General features: G+C 43.9%; 1 protein-coding gene across 1 annotated transcript in view; it reads left to right on the top strand.

The window, feature by feature from the left end:
- Positions 1-18,639, top strand: part of LOC308321858 (uncharacterized protein) — a gene marked incomplete at its 3' end in the record, with an annotated part of 48,395 nt that overhangs the window by 1,249 nt on the left and 28,507 nt on the right. The window lies entirely within an intron of this gene.

Here is an 18,639-nt window from a genome sequence, read left to right as displayed (position 1 = left end):
TATGTGTTTTACAATGACATGCCTAAAATACTGTAGGAACGTCAGATTTCCCCCTTTACCCGTATATGTTTCTTTGGCAAGTGAGTAGTGACCAGGTCAATGATTGGACTGAACCCTCCGTCCAATCGTCAATAGCCATCAGCGTATATAATATCACAATTTGTACAATTCTGTTCTTATAATCTCAGCATCTTTCCTGGACGTTGTGTGTGAAGTGTGAACACAGTTCATTCTGATTCACAGTATAGGCTATATTCTGCTACGCTATACATTGTGTGTGTGTGTGTGTGTGTGTGTGTGTGTGTGTGTGTGTGTGTGTGTGTGTGTGTGTGTGTGTGTGTGTGTGTGTGTGTGTGTGTGTGTGTGTGTGTGTGTGCGTGCATGCGTGCGTGGTTTGCTGGCTTGGTGCTTTCAGTGCTGAGAGAAAGTAGAAAGTGTTCATGTGTCATTACTGAGATTTACTGTTGAAAATATATTTAATATAATTTTGTTTAATTTGATATCAGCCATATAATTTCTCAAAATGTAGAGGATATTTTAAAATGTTTACGATATTTATTATTCATATTTAATTGCTTTATCTGACGTTTTGATAACGTTTCCTAATTTCACAATTCCTTTCCAAAATATCTCCTTTTTCTTTTTTTTGCCCCCATGGCAACACCTTGCTGACCACCTGTGCATTCACGCACGCGCGCACACACACACACACACACACACACACACACACACACACACACACACACACACACACACACACACACACAGTGTACATTAACACTGTGGAGTTTTGTGAAAGATTCAACAAACTGAGCCTCAGAGCGAGTTAGATGTGTCTGATCTAAAAGTGGAAGCCTATAATAAATAAATGATATTGTGTTAACTTAAGTGCGTCAACAATTATTCAGCTTGAGTTTGAGCATGGCCTCAAATTCTCCATATCCAGTTTATGTAAAAAGTATACAGAACTCCCATGACTCTTTTTTTTTCTCCTTTCATGCATGTACTGTATATATAGGCCTTATGCATTGGACCTTTTCTACAGGTGTGTCTATTGCATTTACAGCTGTGTCCATCTATACTGCACTTTGCACACATATAGACACACATCAATGTTTCCATGATGTTATAGAAAACGTATTCTCATGGGTGCTGCTGCTATACCAGACAGGTGAAGGGAATGCTATTACTTATGCCAATGTCCATGCAGCTGTCATCCATGATATAGGTATTCAGGAGAACCACAGCCTGAATCACCTCCCGTTATGAAGTATAGTTACTTGGGCTTGCTGAAATGCATCTTAATGGCGACTTGAACACGTTCTTGGCTTTGTTGACCCTCCTGCCCCTGTGATGTGATAGCATGTAGTTTACATGCATGATTGTACAGTCCAGCATGTACAGCTCAGCGTTGAAGGTGCACCCACGCAGTGTATAGGGCATATTCACATAATTATAAGAGTTACAGTAAAGTAAAGTATAAGAGTTTACATTCAGTATTTCCCAACCCAGTTTAAGTTATAATCGACATTGAATCATTTTGCAATGCAAATAATCAATTGTGTCGACACTAAATAGTACTAAAGAGGGGTTTAATTACTTTCCCAGCATTCAATATTGCTACACTTGGTCTTGATAAATGTATTCTCATGTGTATTCTCAGAGAATCACTGCGTTTACTCATATTAATAAAAGTTTCCCTTAAAAAACCCGCACTATCCACATGTTTAACACATTCTTTGCTAAATAGTTACTGTATCGATTTTAAATCATCGCATCGTATCATATCGCCATGAATGAACCTAATATCGTAAATGTATCGTCAGCCATGTATCGATTCGTGATGTAGTCTCGATTTGTTAAAATGTATCGTGGCCTGCATGTTTTACGCTCAATAACACAGACCGAAAAACGAAAACAAAAATGTTTACAGCAGCCTCGTCATGTATAACTTATGCTTTCGTTATAGTGTCGTCAAAGCTCATACGGTAAAATGTGACGATGGACGAAATACCTTCAATTCAGCGTATAGTATCGCGACATAAAGAAAAAGCCGGTCATGGGGTGAAAAATAATAAATGTGCGACGTGTCCTGCAGCTCGTATAAAGAGTCTACCCCTTTCCCTTCGTGGCTTCGTTTGTTATTCATCAGTCCCACCGCGCTCTCTGTGGTTTAGTGTGCATGGGTATAGCAGCGCAAGCCAAAATCGAGGAGCGATTATGCGGACGGGTGCGACACGTGGACCGATGGCGGCAGGACCTGAAATATAGGAGTTGTTTGATGATGTCCCGGAGGGTGCCAGGGGGTCAGTATACCCTGTCCCTCTCTTTCAGATCGCTCCTCAGATAAATACCTTGGCCTGACTGACCCGGAGCAAGAGGCGCGGCCCCAGGGGTCTCGCCCCGGCCCGCTCACACTGCCACTGTCTGTCATCATGACACCGAGGCTCTGTTGGGACGGTTCACTGAAACTAATGGCTGCTGCAAGGCTGACTGGCTACGGGGCTTTACTGTGGGCAAAAAGCAGCAGCAATAACTCATATGTGGCGCCCGTGCGTCGCACGCTCGCACGCGCGCATGCACGCACGCACATACCGCGCGCGTGGTCCAGCGTTTCTTTTGGTAGTTGTTTTGTTGATAGTAAATGGAAGCTATCTCTGAATCCTGATTGATTGCACGTTGCAAGCTTACTCGGTTTCACTGTGTATGTACAGTATGTGATTGGCCACCATATGTACAGTATAGGAGCAACACATTGAGTATATGAGGGTTAAACCATATATAGGAGGCTGAAGAGGCCAGTCCGTCCGTCTGTGTGTGTGTGTGTGTGTGTGTGTGTGCGTGTGCGTGTGTGTGTATTGATCAGGCGTGCAGGACGAGACGAGGCGTCGTCAATTATGGCCGCTTCTGTTGCACCTCGTCAGGAAGACCAATTAAGAAAGCCCTGTTATTTTACTTTCTTATGTTTTATTTAGTCTGACTCTCCATGGCGGAGATGACCTCAATATGCCACAATCTGTATTCTTTTCTAATTATAGAGAGAGGGAGAGAGAGAGAGTGTGTGTGTGTGTGTGTGTGTGTCTGTGTGTCTGTGTGTCTGTGCGTGTGTGTGTGTGTGTGCACGTGTTAGTTATCCCCCTCAAAGAGCGCGCATCGCTTTTTGAGGCGGAAACATCATTTGTATAATAAGGACGCTATACCCTTTGAAAGTCTCGGTTCCAACCTCACCATTTTTTACATTTAAGCTTCCTATCACCTGCATTAGGTTGTTGGCCTATGATGAGACTAAATCATTCTTGCAGCATACGGTAGGCCCCTTACTCATGAGTCCTTCAGCCTCTCACTCTCATCTGGCATGCTAAACATGGCTACAGATTATCATCAAATGCTCAATTAACATTTTAGGAATAGCATAGATATGGCATTTATTTTTCAAAGACTGCTGCGTGTGTTTTATCCCGGCGTCTTTGTTTATCAGAATGAATACTGTCTTGTTTTCTTTTGGCAGGAGGGATAAGTGGAGTGATTACACTGTCATCATGATAATATCACCAAATATCCCCTGTAAATAATTTAAATGAAGCAATAATACACAATGCTTTCCCTTTTGTAGCATATCAGTGTAGAATGTGATGATTCTCCAGATATCAAACCGCTCTTAAAAGAGAAAGAGAAGGTCAATATCATCAAAGAGAATGTCGCTATCATCACTGACACATGTCATCGTCAGATGAAAGGCGTATTAGCATTATACGTTATCAAAATGCACTGGGAAACATCATGCGCTTGGCGGTAAGCCGCGAGAGAGTTTTACAAAAGCTCTTTCTGCGGGATTTAAAAATGAAAAGCCCCTTCGTGACCCTCTCTGAGCTTCCCCACCACCTTTTCCACAGCCTGGTGTTTGCCTTGGAATGACGCATGACTCTCGCTCGATCCAGCCGTCATTGTTCACCGACTTTAGCGCCGTCTTCAGATTAAAGTCTTGTGCGTTGTATGGCGCTCCTGTGATAAGCAACATCCTCTGCCTCCTCTGCGCCCAGCACTCCACCCCCCCCCCCCCCCCCACACACACACACACACACACACACACACAGACACGCACACATTCCATCCCACCCGCACCCACCAAGCCCTCTTCATCGTCCCTGCCGCCCATAGAAAAGCAATTTGTTCTCTGGTGTCAGCGATCTGATGCAATCAGCGCCGCTTCACGCTTGTTGACAAAGGGGGAGGAAGACGGAGGCAGAGGACATTGTCTTTAATTAAATGACGCACATTGACAACGAGGCCGTTTGGTGGTATATACATTTCTGGTTGGAGGAGGTTTCGGTCGGATTGAATGCTGCTCAGCCACCTGCTTTTTCGATTGTGGTTGATTAACCTATCCAAATGTGCCCCCTCGCTCTCATCAAGGGCCATTGAGCTGCACAGAGAGCAACACTCTCGTCCTAATTGTCTGGGCATTCCCCTTTTTTTGAAGCGCTCAATTGGAAATGAGTGTTATCAGAATGCAGCTGCGCTCTCTTTTTATCTCCTCTCTCTCTCCCTCCTTGTTCTCTATATCTCTCGGCATGTCCCTCCTCAGGAAGCGGGGATGAGCTCTCAGCACAAAGCTTCATGACAGTTCCTGTGTTGCTGAAGGGCCGGCGAGGGTGGAGCACTCTCATTTCCTTCTTCCTCTCTCCAATCTATACGCCTACATCCGCCCCAATCCCACCAACCCCCCCCCACACACACACACACCTTCCCCCACATTTCTTGCATAATAAACAGCCTAAGCTGTGAACTGTTTATACCCCCATTGCTGTCAGTCAGAGCTGATTTCCTGAAGGCTGCGTTGAACCGCTTCCACGATATCTCTGTCTCCTCCTCCTCTCCCTCGGTGACGGAGCCTCTTTGAGTTAAATTATGAGAGAATGCAAACGGCTTGTGAGGGGGCTTTGAACTGCACCTGCTTTGCGTGTCATCTCACCTCCCGAACCGTCATCTTTCTTTGAACGTCATTTCAGCAGCCTGGTGGTGCACGTTGGTCTTTGAACAGCACAACTCTCACACCAGGAGATGAGTTTCACGTGGGGTTCATTCTGTGCTCTGCAATATATAGTGCATCGCTCTAAATCAAACTCCCAAGTAATTCCGTCTGCGGTCTGCGGATATAACTGAGGTCCCCCCCAGCTGTCACATTAACCCCCATCTGATCTAATCGACTGTTGTCACATTACAGCTCTCAGTCAACATCTTGCCCAAGGGGGTCCGGGGGATATTCATTGCAAATCAATGACCAATCTGGGCTACACTTGGGTTGAAGCCTCGGACGACACATTACTCTGCTATATAGCATGTGCTTCCGCTCGGGCCCATGTTTTTACAGTCACAGTACCAATGAATCATACAGCTCATTTGTCCTGTAACCATGGCACTTATTGACACACACACACACACACGCTGTGACACAAGAACACAGGGATATTCACGTCTACTACGGGGTGAGCCGAGCCATGCCATGCCGAGCCGTGTGTTCCATGTCTGAGGCTATAATCTTGCTTGTTTTCCAAATATCTTTCACATGTTTCCTGAATTTGTTTGTGGTAATATATTCACATCTTGTGAATTCAGAATCCCAGATCCCTGCCGTTGCACCGACGCCCTAGGACTAGGTCATCAATGTGACGCTATCGCGACTGTAGAAAACCCCACCGCTCTATATAGATGAGAGTGGGGTGGAGTAGTAGCAGGTTGCCTTGCTGGTGGTGGGCGGGGCCACCAATTGGCACACCTGGGGACTATATAGGCCTAACTAGAAGCCACAGACAAACATTTTGTCTCTTACTGGAGAGGTGCAGGTAGCACCACAACTACTTTGTATACCTATACCAATGCATTATCGTAAGTTTGCCATTTTCTATTTGCCAGAATGCCCCTACGAATACCTGATTTGCTAGAGTGTTTATGCCTCTATGTTTCACTTAGTAAGAGACCACACCTTCACTGAAGTTTAACAGTTTATTGAATGATAAATGGGGGGAGGAGGAGGGGAACCCGGGATGGGTGAGACTCAGGGTGGGGGTAGTCTCGGGAGAGGATGCCGTGTGTGCGCGCTCGGAGAGAGCGAACGTCTCTGCTCCGGAACTGCCCCGGGTTCCTGAAAGAGAAGAGAGAGAAGTGTGATTATGGAGATGGAGGTGAAAGGGGTGGGCGGAGGGATTGTTCTAGACCACGTATAGGCAGTGAGAACGGGTAGATGTCGGCGCACAGGTGTATTTATACCGTGGTGATTGTGGCAGGATTGGCCAGGTGATAATGAAAGGCAGGTGGGTTTGATAAGGAGGGGAGAGTGATTGATAAGGAGAGGAGAGTGATTGATAAGGAGGGGAGAGTGATTGATATTGATAAGGATAAGTGGTTAAGGTCGAGTGGAAAGGAGGCCTCTTTTCCCGAAACTGCGTTGTATAAATACAACTTCCCTTATTGAGTTTGATTATGCCTGATTCATTTCCATTACTGATTGTGTGCATGGTGTGGGTTTTCTATACAAATGACGATGTCAGTGATCCACATGAAAGCCAACGCGGTTATTAGGCCAGATCTTGTGTTTTCAAAATGGACTTGAAAATAAATGATCACTTTGCGCCGGCGGCTACATCAACCTCTGGTCTCTGATTCTCAACCAATGGGAGCCCCCCCTGCTGCTCCCCGTCATCGCTGACGCCTCCCATCCCAACCCCATGAGTCCCATTGCTCCATCGATCCAGCCGCAGTGCCTCTGCTCCAACATTAGCACGGACAGAGAATTGGGTCCGTCCCCCTCATGTCCTCCTCCCATGGACTGGCAGGGCTGTGTACACCTGGCTAATTGGGGCTGGCGTCTGCTGTGCATGCAGAGCCAGGGGCCTCTCCGGAGCCATTAGGACTTTGACAGGCCCGGCTCTCTTTCACGCTGCCAGCTCCCATCCGCTGCAGAGTTGCTTGGGTGGGATGTGGGGTGTGGGGTGGGGTGGGGTGGGGTGCGTGGGTAGCTGGTGATTGTGGCGCGGGTGAGTGAGGTTGGTGATGGGGTGCATGGAGGGAGGGGTGGCTTGAATAAAATGTACTTCTTTGTCTGATGAACAATGGCAGTGGGATTGGGAATTACTTCTCTCTGTGTGTGTGTGTGTGTGTGTGTGTGTGTGTGTGTGTGTGTGTGTGTGTGTGTGTGTGTGTGTGTGTGTGTGTGTGTGCGTGTGCGTGTGCGTGTGAGAGATTGCGTGTTCGTGTGAGGAGAGAATTTGAAGCACTGAGAGAGGGAGATGGAGGGAAACAGAGAGAGAGAGAGACAGAGGACTTGTCAGAATGGGCTTTGATTAATTTGAATCCTTGTCTCGTTCTCTCCTCCTTTGACTTATTCAGAGAAGAGGGAGCTGGCCTAGACTAGACTGGACCCATGCAGTCTCTCCTGCAGCTCATACCAAACTGTGCCAGCGGATGTACTGTATACAGTATGTGTTTCACTTCATAACAGTCAACCAGCAGTAGTTGACATTCATCAGCTTCTTTAGTTAACATCAGTCTTACCACTCGGTATAGTTGAGTGTCTTTATTAGACAGCGTGCATGTGTGTGCGAGAGAGAGAGAGAGGGGGGGGGGGGGGGGGGGGGACCAGCTTCTTCTGGTTTTAGTATATATTTGCAGTGTGTACGTTAACTGTCCCAATTCACGAGGCGTCCGTGGCTTGTAGTTACAGTAGTATAGGCTATTAATAGTAACACATTAGTGATTCTGTGTTCTCTCACCGTTGCCAAATATAACCACTGTACTTTTCGGTTCTCTCTGTCTGCCATTTACAGCCGTTATTCCAGGCTGCAATGATGACACTTAAATAAATAAATAGAGCAAAAGAATATGAACCTACTTCACAGACAGAGAGGTAATCTACTTTAAGTATGCATTTATTGATCTCTCCCGAGCTTGGGAGAGATGACATTTTGATCAAGATCTAGAGTTTGCGTGGGTAATCTTACTGCAATAATGAGTTTTCCCCATTGCAATAATGAGTTTTCCCCCATTGCAATAATGAGTTTTCCCCATTGCAATAATGAGTTTTCCCCATTGCAACTGTATGTGTGGTGTCTTGTAAAGCGCATACATACGGGCCAGTCACATTGAGGACTGTATATAGTACTGCTACACGCAACTAAGTATGAATCAAGCTTCATACGGTATATGGGTGAGTTGAGGCATGAGCTAATGCGTTGTTGATTGGTGCGAAAAGGCACAACTGCGACATCTGTTGGCCCCAGGGGCTGGGTTATTTCTCGCGACGGTCTGTTTGGTGCTATATGCATTGCAGATGATCATAGCCGTGCTGTTGCTTGTTAACACTAAACCCAACCCATTTGCCCAGACTAAAGATGATACATAACGTCTATGCTGTCATAAGCGGCTGTTGACAAGCAGAAACACTAGTATATATGGTGCTCTTTGCTCTTGCCCCCTTCAACAGGCTATACAGTTCAGTGCGGGATGTGTTGCAGAGAGAGAGAGAGAGAGAGAGAGAGAGGGAGTGAGAGAGATAGTGTTAATGTACAATATCATTGTGATAAGTGGATTTTATTGGGTGATATTTACAATCAATTCACTGGAGCAGCTGCAAAATGCTTGATTAAAAGTGTGAGTGAATTGTATCGTGTGACTTTATTAGGGCCTGGGGGAAATCACAGTATAATTATGTTTTTGTTTGTGTGTGTGTGTGTGTGTGTGTGTGTGTGTGTGTGTTTATTTTGTAGGTATTTTATATTGCAGTGGAACTGTTCATACATGTAGTGAAGCTTTAGAGACAGAAGGTCGGACATTTCAGGAGAAGTGCATGCATGTTTATCAATTTCGTGTGTGTGTGTGTGTGTGTGTGTGTCGTTTTTGTCGACTAAAACTAAGACGAAAAATCTTCGCCGAGTACCTTTTTCCACTGACAAAAAAAACTAAATTAAAACTATAAACTATGATGACTAAGACTAAATATATTGACAATTTTGTTGACAAATATAAACTAGACTAACACGTCAGGAAGGGACAAGAGATCCAGTTTAAGTCATTTACACTATGTTGCACGCTGAAAATAGCAGATCTGCGACGCGTTGTGAGCTTGTAGATTGGCTATTTTCAGCAAATGTAATAACATACAGTCATTACGACGGCATCAAAATTCATTTTTGTCGACTAAATCAACAGTAGATTTAGTCGACTAACACTAAAACATTCCAGGTGACTAAAATGTGAGAGACCATGACTAAAACTAAAATGGAAATGTGCTGCCAAAAACAACAACAACATGGTGTGTTGCTGCCGAATGGTGTGTGTAATGAACTGACCAAGTGAAATGCCACTGCCAGTGTCCCTGAGGCTCTCGTCCCCGCAGCAATAAACAGACAAAATGCAAATGCAAGCCAGAGATGCAGAATCCCGTCTGAAGAAATCAGCTGCATCGTTATTTACCTTTACAGAGTTGTCAGGCGAGCCGCACGGCACTGCCTAGAGGTAAACAAATGGCCAGGAAAACCTCTGCATTGCAAATCTGCAGAAGTAAGACAAATGCCCTGAGTGTTAGAGGCAGGGTTTGTGGAGCATTTTGTCTGTCTCGAATATAGCACATATATACCAATGTAGAATTGTTCCATCTCCAAACACTTACCTTTGCTATAATTTAGAAAAACTGAATGATGCATGATCCGCCATGGCACGGCCATCAAGGTCATGACATTACATCACATGTTGAAGCTACTGACTAATCATAATACCTATACACTAAGCCATTTCCTGCTTGTAGTTTGCAATATTTGAGCATCAAATATGTTTTGAACGCCACACTGGCAGAGGTTCCCAACCACTGGTACGTGTACCTCTGTTGGTACACCCGACATGTCCCACTGGTACGTGCGTCACCAGGATCAATGATATGGTCAATGACAATGATATAACATTATGTTGTGATATTATAATAATAATAATAATAATAATAGCAGCAGGTACACTATAAAGGCCAGTCAACTGTCTTCCGTGTTTTGATAGGATGATGTGCGACCGCGACACCACCCAACCGCCATGCCAGTGTACGCGAACATTTTATGAACTGGCAGCCGGTCCGTGGTAATGGAAAGGTTGTTCTACATTACCATACTGTAGCACCTGTTCCCGCACAAAGGACACTATTCAAATCTCCACTTATATACTCCACAAATAGTATGCTATCAAAATGTCTCTGCATGAATGCTGTGAATCAGCCATAGACCGAGCAAATTATCTTGTAACATAATGGCTATGATTTGGTTTTGATTCATTAGCACATATTCAGGCTTTCATGAGCCGAGTATCCTCTACATCAGTGGTTATCAAATGTGTCGTGCCCAAAAGGCACGCGGTGTGCCTTGGGCACGACACATTTGATAACGCACAGCTCATTTAACGCACATCCCTTTAAATCCAATTTAAAAACACATTTATTTAACATTGCCTATCATAATGAAGCCTAATAACGGCTATAAGGCCTGGGCTTTAAATGAGCTGTTTTTGTTTTGTTTCTTTTTAATCAAAGGTGGGAGTATTTGTTCTAATAGTATATATATGCTCCTTTATCTTACAGTATTTAATTGTCTAATCATTCATTTGCACTGTTTTTATTCTGTGAAGCACTTTGAATTGCCTCGTGTATGAAAGGTGCTTGCCTTGCCCACACAATTCAATTCAATTCAAAGGGCTTTATTGGCATGAGAAAACATACGTTTACATTGCCAAAGCAGAAAGAACAATACAACGATACAGCAATACAATCAGAACAAAAATGATGTACTTTGAAGGTCAGAATCTTCAATAGATCAACTTCTGTGTACCAAGATCACTTGATGCAGGTATAGTGCAGGAATATACACAATGATTAGTCTTTAGGGTGGTTGTGTTCCATTTGATATCCTTCTCCTATCACAGCAACTCACAAATCTTGCTGCTGTGTTTGCACATTGTTGTACTTCGCCCAGCAGATATGGGAGTTTTTTGTCATTGGTCATGTTTTCAAAATCTCCGTGTGTCGTTGTAATCTGTGGGAAGTATGTGTCTCTGATGTCCTGGTACAATGGACAGATGGTTAGGAAGTGTAGCTCGGTTTCCACTTCGTTTAGTGTGCAGTGGGTGCATATAGTCTGTCTTCTCTCGGGATACAGGTCTGCCTATGACGGCCTTTCTCGATCGCGAGACTGTGCTCACTGAGTCTGTACCTAGTTAAGATTTTTCTTTGTTTTGGGTCCACACACCCCACCTGTATTCATAGAAATGAATAGAAATTGTCAATCTACAGTGCAAGCTGTTTGTGATACGATGTGTTGTGAGCTTGTACGTCTGCTATTTTTGAAAATGTCTTAAAACGCTGCATGCCTCTGTATTGGGAAATGAAAGCACACACAAAGTAATGATGTAGTAAATGAAAATGATTGTATACTGCAATAACATGGCGTAGTTGTCACACATTCAAAAGGCACACCTGGAACTCTCACAGGACACCGGTAGTGTGACTCTACACACGCTGTTAGGGGAACTGCTGCACTACAGTATACCTTAACCCATTCTGACCTGAGATCAGATTCATACGAGGTTTCCACTGACAGACACACTGGTCTGATGAACCCATTCTGACCTGAGATCAGATTCTAAAAATGTCAGTCGTTCTTCGATTTTTCAAAAATAGCAGACCTACAAGCTCGTAGCGCGCCACTCGGTGGCGCGCTATGAGCTTGTAGATCTGCTATTTTTCAATAGCTAAAGCATAACATGATGCTAAACACCAAAATGGGTTCCCGTTCAGAATGGGTTAATGTTAGGCGTCCTTCCAGATGGCACAGTATAGCTGTGTTCTCCCTCTACGTTTACCTGTGCTGAGAGGCACATTTGTTGTACTGGGCGTTGCTGCTTTGTTGTACCAGCCGCTGGGCCTTCTCTGAAAACGTACTTAATTTTCACTACACAAGCTTAGACATCCATCCTGATCAAGACAGCTGCTGACCAAAGTGCCTCGTACAGAACTGTCAATACTGATGGCCTTGGGACCCTCTGGGATGGTTGTGGTTCGCTGCATCATGATTTACCTGCATGATGTTAAAGTTATTTTTAGTTCACAGGAGGGTCCAGTACGCCCTGACTCCATACGTTTTGATGAGGAGACATTTATATACACGGCGACTACTATCTTCCCTGACTCGAGTGTCGACTGTCTTTAATCACTGCAAGAAGTTGACCCCGCGCGAGACCCCTGCGCTGGCCCGTAGCCTGAACAGTTCAGCTCCCAGGGAAATTGGCCAGCTGCTCACTGCAGAGTGCAGCCCCTGGAGCACACTATTAAAGCCATGCATGTGGCCGTCCTCATATAGCGCCCATAGCTGACAAGACGGAGTGACCCAGCTGCAATGCAATCTATGGCTGTGCCATGTGTCGACCGCTCCGGAGCTGACCCTAACCTTCTGTCAGGAAAGATTGGAGGCTATGTAGGAGAGGGCTTCGTATACGTGTAGAACACGGAGACATTTACCCGCGGTGGGTTTTGTGTCGTGAACCGTGGATATGGATGTTGTTTTCTTGACCCATTCAGGCCGGGAACCCCTTTTTGGTGTTATGTTTGTATGTGCATTATGTTATACTTTAGCTATTGAAAAATAGCAGATCTACAAGCTCATAGTGGGGCACCGAGTGCCGCGCTACGAGCTTGTAGGGCTGCTATTTTTTGAAAATCGTGAAAATGTGCCTCAAATTGAATATTCTTTCAGAGTAAAAGTTATTAACTCAAATCTTTGCTTCTGGGGGTGGGGTGGGGGGGTTCCTGGAACAACATATATTATTTTCAGATGGGGGTCGGCCAATTACATGAAAAAGGTTGAGCACCAACTGACATAGAAACATGTTTTTTTTTTAGAAAACTGTCATGATTTAGAAGATATTTTTTAGAATCGGTCAGGTCTAGATGTTAATGAAAGAAGTCTACAGTAGTGTTAGTACTTGGGTCACACAGTAGTACTGTGTATTGAGGATCACATCACATTTCAGGTCACAGAGAGACGGGAGTTTTATGCCTTGGGTCCAACGCTATCAGACCTTTTTTTAGAATGTTTCTCGCATATAGCACACATTGGAATATGATTCGAGAAAGGTAAAAATTACAAATCGGAAAATTGAGAATGAGAAAGGGAATAGGCTCTATTCTTGTATAGTAGCCGCCCGCATAATACTTTTGCACCATGTCTAGAGGTGTAGGAAGTCATTTTCCAGGTCAAGGAAGTATTGCTGTTTACATTAACCCTATACCCTATACTGTATAATAACCAGTGCACAGTTATTTATTGATGTAGGAGCCAGATATACCGCAGTGCCGATTCAATGTGTATTATGACGTGTTGGGAGCTGCTGTATCGTACGGCGTCCTCATACATTCAGCTGGTGTTGCGATGCACGAAGCAGCCAATCTTCCATGCACACAGAACCTAAGAAAGGCACCTTACTGTACATTGTGCATTTGTTTTTCAACTGTATAGTGTGTAGTGATATTTTTATTGCGATTTTATCTTGTCGCTGCAATGTTACTTTAGTTTTTTCTCTTTTCTTTAAAAGTAGCCATTAATTTTCCCCCTTTTTCTTCCCAATTTTGTCGTGGTTATGCCAATTGATTCCACCCCCACACACATTTGTCACTGCTGTGCTGTTATATCCTACTGACCAGCTGCCAGTGAGGAGTGAGCAGTGTTGGGAAAGTTCAAAATGAACTAGTCCAGTTCATAGTTCATAATTTAACATTTTGAACAAAAGTTCATGGTTCCAAAAAATGAACTATTTTAGTTATTAGTTGTTTTCCAAACCTTTAAGAAGTCCAAAGTCCAAACCTTTAAGAAAAAACGAATAGTGACAAGTTTTACTCTATCTATCTATCTATCTATCTATCTATCTATCTATCTATCTATCTATCTATCTATCTATCTATCTATCTATCTATCTATCTATCTATCTATCTTAGAATGAGGTCTTGAGCAGAGAACTAAAGGGTGTGCATGAATGGGTAGTATGTAACAGACTAACTTGCCCTTAACATCTCAAAGACTAAGAGCTCCATCTTGCGCCACCCCTTACCCCTTATCCCTAAACTTATTTGCCATTTTTTTTTACTATTTTAAAACATTTAAAAATAGTTCAACTAGCCAATCCACATCGACACGTTGTTAGCTTGTAGATCAGCTATTTGTACTATTTTAAAATGTTTTAAAATAGTAAATATATATCACCGTAACCCTAACCTCAATAAAACTATGCCTGCCCGGGAACCGGGTCTATTCTAGAGCTGTGGTGGGATAATCATAATCATGAATCATAATTATGTCGGAGACCTGTGCTCCAAGGAGCACCTTGTTTCTAGTTGCTTATACTGCTTTCAAGCAACCATTAAGCATCAGCAGTCCCTTTCAAAGTGAGCCATCAAGGCCATGTATCTCTCAGAATGATACCAGGATGAGCAGGGATTGAACTGGGAACCTTCTGATTCCCAGACAATAATGCCAAGCCTAGCCATGGTTTCTGCATGGTGATGATGCTTTCATTGGCTCACTAAGCGCAAGAATGGCACGTGTTTCACACTGTGGCCTCATTTGCACATGCATATTCAGATTAAACTGCCTGCAGTCAAATGACTCCAAGTAATTTGTCATTGATCTTTTTGTATGTAATATACCACAGTGGTTCTTCAGAAGGTCTGTTATTGCAAACAATTACAATTGCATTAAACAGTACAGCGCTCCAAGAACCAAGCGGAAGGAGGCTGTCCCTAGGGGAGTATCATGTGCTGTGTGGGCAACTTTCATTGAAAATGAGTGGGCAGGGGGTTGTTGGGGCAAGTCCGTCCTCTAGATAATATACTGTACAGTTATATGGTAAGATCATGTTAAGTGATTCTGAGAGGTCTTCTGTGGAATGTTTTACCTCCTAAACCTGATGATGGCTCACGATATTATTATTATTTATTTATTTAATTTTTTCGACACGGTCACGGTTAAGATAAGAACCTATACAGTATGTTTTAAGCGAGAATAGGTAAAAAATAAATATAGCATTGGAATTTGCTCAAATGGGATGCACATTGCAGAGAGGTTTTGCGCATGGCGCACAGCCGTTCACTAACTTGTTTACGGGTCGACAAAACTCGCTATTTATCTCTGAATCTACGGGGCTCTCCATGGTTCTGACCAGAACGCCGGTGTTCTGTCCTAATTTCTGACTTAACAAAGCATCTCGTTTGGAATATCAACGCTTCTAAAGAGAGATCGGACTTATTAGCGCGAGGTAGTAATGGAACATACCTCCCGGGTTTGGGAGGAAATGGAAATACGAGGTAGTAATGGAACATTATATCTCACCGGTTTGGGGGGGGAAATGGAAGGCGGGGCTTTTCAGAGTAAAATCTGCCTCATCTGCTGGTCACTCTTGCGCCTTTATTTTGAGAAGCTCCGGGGCATATAAAGTGTTAAACTTGCCCTCACACTGACTCCATTGGGTAATGGTACGTTTAAAGAAAATCCCTTCAAGCATTATCTTTGAAGCTGTCCATGGATTGCTGGAGTGAACCTTTGTTCGCCCCATCAAGTGAATGGTGCTTTCGTCTTAAGTGCTCACATTTGATTGATTTTTTTTATTTTTATTTTACTGCCTATGGCCAGGCCTCTCTTTCTGTGTTTTCACTTACCCAGAACAGTTCTCAAAAGTGCATTGGGTCCAAGGTGGTTCCTGGCAAAAATGTGAAACCATTTATTTTTACTATTATTTCACGGACTAGCACAGGGCTACTCAACTTGGGCCACAAGCCCAAATAATGTTCATCCTATATTGGATTTTTGGATGAGTAGGAAACACACAGAAAACGGCCCACATTTCCACAAAATGTGAAGAGAACATGAACAGATTACTGTTGCGAATAAATCAAATATCGGAGGTAGACCAAGAGGCCAATACTACTGGAATTAATAAGCCATATCACAGTCTCATTGACTCTTACAAATACCTACCTAATTTACAGTTTTAGAGACAAGCTCTCTGGAAATAATGATAAGGCTCTCTGGACATAAATGATTCCAAATCAAGAAACAGGCTTCATTCACCAGATAGTGAATAGTAACCGTGCAACAATGTAACAATAGCAATAAGTCATAAAAAAGGAAAAATTAAATATAGGCCTATACTTGAAAACATCTGCCTTCAGCTGGCTTGACAAACACAACAGAGAATCATGAATATCTTCCAGTGACGTTCAGTCACACTTTACTTTACTAATTACTGCCTACAATTTAAAACAAATAGTTTTATAAATCAGCGAAAACAGGTTTGATTTGGGCGACATCTGTTAAAGAGGAGGCAGCAGAGAGAGTCAGAGGACATCGGGGACAGTAAACAGTAAATGCCACAACTACGTGACGAGAGAGAGAGAGAGAGGGGGAGAATAAGAGAGAGAGAGCGAGAGAGGGAGGGGGAGAGATAGAGGGAAAGAGAGGGAGGGATGGAGACAGGGAGAGAAATGTCTTACTTAATGTGACACTTACTTAATGTGACAGTCTGCATTTTCGCCACTCCTCAGGTGGTCTGGCTCGTATAGAGGTTCTGCTGTGTGCAGACAGTCGCGCATGCATGGTGCCTGTCACTGAGAGCGTTGCGCTGTTTTGACTTGATAATTCCCATTGTTACGAAGGCACTTTCACAGACATAGGTTGATCCAGAAACAGGCCAGGAGGATCTTCTTTGCACAAAGCACAAAACATGCTGTTTTCTGTCCGCGGCCGTAACTTGTTTTGCACTTCCTCCATATGACAGTGTTGTTTACCGAACGCGAGCCGATCTACAACTGCTCAACACGTCGTGGATGCTGTGCTTGTAGACCTGTAAATCGACATGACCACAACACGCCCACTTTTTGTCAGCAGGTAGGGTAGAACAAAAAGCTTACAGCACCGTTAGTCATTTCTAACGTTTGTGGTTATAGAAACGTTAGAAATTACTTTTCCACACTGAAAGCACAACAATGTATGACCATGATGGGCCGCACAGACATGTTGCACGGGCCGCATGGGGCCCGAGTAGCGCTGGGCTAGAAGTTAATTAGCCCAATGTGTTAATGACTATACATCTGTTCAAGTTGAGGCCTGTGACCTAATACGCATACATTTTCTGGTTCTTGAAAATGTTTGAGAACCACTGATGTAGAAGAAGCTACTGACAGAAGTCTTAGGACTATATCTTGCACCACCCCTTATCCCTAAACTTATTTGCCATTTTTTTTACTATTTTCGAAGTAGTCAATCTAAAAACTCACAATGTGTTGATGTAGATCAGGCAAAGAAGTGTATAGGGTATAAGGGATAAGGCACTGGCACTTAGGGCTCCATTTTCGTCACCGCTAAACCAAACCCCTTATCCCTAAACTTCTTTGCCTTTTTTTACTATTTTACAAAACATTTTTGAATAGTTAAAATGGCCAGTCTTCAAGCTCACAACGTGTCAATGTACTCGCTAGTTGAACTATTCAAAAATATTTTTCAAATTAGTAAAAAAAGGCAAAGTTTAGGGATAAGGGGTTTAGCGTGGACGACAATGGAGCCCTTAATGTCTTAATCGGGACACGAGAGGTCTATAGGCACAAATGTATTTCACAAACACAGACGGCCAACGGCCAGATGAATGATTGTGGTGCGGTGCAGCACAACTGAATCCATTGAATTCTCATGGGGGTTTAACGTGGGCCATGAGTCTTTCACTGGAGTGGACAGGTTAACAGGCCTGGCATGTGCTACGTTGAGCCCCCTGTATAGTTCCTCCCTAGTATCCTTATTGCACCACCTCCTCACCTCTCCCTGGTGCCTCGACAGGCGAGAATCTAGAAGGAAAGGCAATTTGGAGCGGCATTAACCGCGACCCCAGCCTCTGACCCGATACTGAGGCTTTAAGCTGCTGACAGAATGGGCTGCTCAGTGCTGTTGGTCAGAGTAAGAAATGTGTGCTCCCTCTCTCACGCACATACACGCGCGCGCGCGCGCACACACACACACACACACACACACACACACACACACACACACACACACGTATGCATGTCTGCTCATTCTGTACGTACACAAGACACACATACACGAGTACATGTCTGCATAGACACAGTTGCACAAATAGACTCACATCCTGCAACATAAATGTGCGCATGCATGCATGTGCACGCACGCGCACACGCACACACACGCACACACACACACACACACACACACACACACACACACACACACACACACACACCACCCTGGGGACTCCTTCACCTGCTGAACTCTCACAGAGGAGGGGATTATCACAGTCTGTGCTATGAATGCCAGAATGCCACAATGACCTTGCAAGGAAACTTCTCTTCACTTACTTGTGCTTGGAATAGATTGAACATGATGAACACAGCATTTCTTGGTTTCGTAGACTTTTAACATTCAGATCAGGCAGACCCGATGCCAGCTACAGTAACATGATTGACGGCATGGTACAAAGACATTATATGACCCCCTCACTGCCTTGTCTTTGCACAGTAAAATGTAGTTTGAACATTTATGTAACCCTTAAACAACTTGA

This window comes from Protomyctophum bolini (assembly GCF_963924005.1).
Source record: "Protomyctophum bolini genome assembly, chromosome: 9".
In the NCBI taxonomy this organism is placed as follows: domain Eukaryota; kingdom Metazoa; phylum Chordata; class Actinopteri; order Myctophiformes; family Myctophidae; genus Protomyctophum; species Protomyctophum bolini.
The sequence above is the reverse complement of the archived record's forward strand: the minus strand, read 5'-3'. Positions and strand labels throughout refer to the sequence as shown.